The 1,475-nt window shown below is 60.0% G+C and overlaps 1 protein-coding gene across 2 annotated transcripts in view; it reads right to left on the bottom strand.

The window, feature by feature from the left end:
* Positions 1-736, bottom strand: part of ATXN1 (ataxin 1) — a 338,219-nt gene extending 337,483 nt beyond the window's left edge. For both annotated transcript variants that reach the window (XM_019522954.1, XM_019522947.1), the window contains exon 1: positions 430-736. The gene's annotated coding sequence lies outside the window, so the exon portion shown is untranslated. The remainder of the gene's footprint in view (positions 1-429) is intronic.
* Between the last annotated feature and the right edge of the window lie 739 nt (positions 737-1,475).

Here is a 1,475-nt window from a genome sequence, read left to right as displayed (position 1 = left end):
TGGCACGGCACAGCACAGCAAGGGAGTGCAGGGACTGCCCCCAGGCATCACAAAGCCCTTTCGCCTAGGGGTTGCGCAGCGAGGGAGGGAGCAGGAGCCCCAGGTGCAGGAGGGACAGGGTAGGAGATTCCTCCCCCCCCTTCATGCACAGCAAGGGGTGGGGGGTGCAGGGGATCACAAAGCCCCTGTGCCCACAAGCTGGGGTGCAGGAGGGACAGGGTAGGAGATTCCTCCCCCCTAGCAAAAGGGGTGCAGTGCGTGCCCCCAGGGGATCACAAAGCCCTTATGCCCAAGAGCAACGAAGGGAGCAGGAGCCCCGGGTGCACGAGGGACAGGGGAGAAGATCCCTCCCCCCCGTGTTTTTTTTCCAGCTGCAGGGAAGGAGGAAGGGGGGCGGCAAAAGCAGAGGAGAAATAAAAAGCCACTTACTGTAAAGTGTCACTGGAGGAGGGGCGGAGGAAGGCAGCAGCACCCGGCCGGGCCAGGCCGGGCCGGGCGCGGGGGTGCTGCAGCGGGGCTGGCTCCTCTGGGCTCCTTCCTTCCTTCCTTCCTTCCCCCGCGGCGGGAGTGAGCGAGTGACACGCTGGTCCCGGCTGCCCCCAGTGCCGTAGTAGATGCAGGGATGTCTGCGGTACGAGGCTGCTCCGCTCCCCGGTATGTCAGTGTGTAAGCGAAGCCAAATATGGAGCAGTTGGCTGCCTCTGCAACAGCTCAAGGATCCGACTTCATGCACAAGGCAGGGAGGGAGGGGAAGGGAGGGAGGAGGAGGAGGAGGAGGTGGAGGCAAGGCAACACTTTGGCAGGCGGCCAAGAGAGCCACACAGATTACAGCATACGCAAAGTAGAGCCGGGCCAAGCCGGCCTTAACCCTTTGCAGGGCTCCTCCGGCCTCTGCTAGGCCAGCCCTGCTCGCTGGCCTTGGGTTAGGGAGGCATGGAGAAGGAAGCGGCTTGTGGGTATCTCCTAGAAATCAGAGGGAAGTCAGGCTGGAAAGGACCTCCAGAGGTCATCGGGTCGAACCCGCTGCCGGATGCGCGGTCAGCCCTAGCCGAACCATCCCTACAGCCCTCATCTAAACTCTGCATAAGTCTACCCCCAACCCTGACTCAACAGAGACCTAACCCCGAACCCACCACAGGTGGTGCAGGGGAACCACGGCACCCCACGTCCTGCTTCTATACAATGCTGTCAATACATACCTGGCAGGAGAAACACCATGTATTTGGGTCCCTGAAGACAGTTTTCCTTGAGCGCCCGGAGGATAAATGCTCTTCCAGTATGGTTTAGTACCTGCCAAGGTGTTGGGGCTTTAAGTCCATTTTATGAAAAGGGGAGGCTCCTCCCTAGCTTGCTCCTGCAGCCATATGGCTGAGGGCAAGTGAAACTTGGGGGCATCCACGAGTTGGATGCCTGCCAAAAGACATTGAAAATATCTGAAGCTCCTGGTGTGGGTAGAGGATGTTTGCTGGTTGTTC

This window comes from Gavialis gangeticus, unplaced genomic scaffold (genome assembly GCF_001723915.1).
Source record: "Gavialis gangeticus isolate Ggan-Ray unplaced genomic scaffold, GavGan_comp1, whole genome shotgun sequence".
In the NCBI taxonomy this organism is placed as follows: Eukaryota; Metazoa; Chordata; order Crocodylia; family Gavialidae; genus Gavialis; species Gavialis gangeticus.
This window is presented reverse-complemented; position numbering and strand designations above follow the sequence as displayed.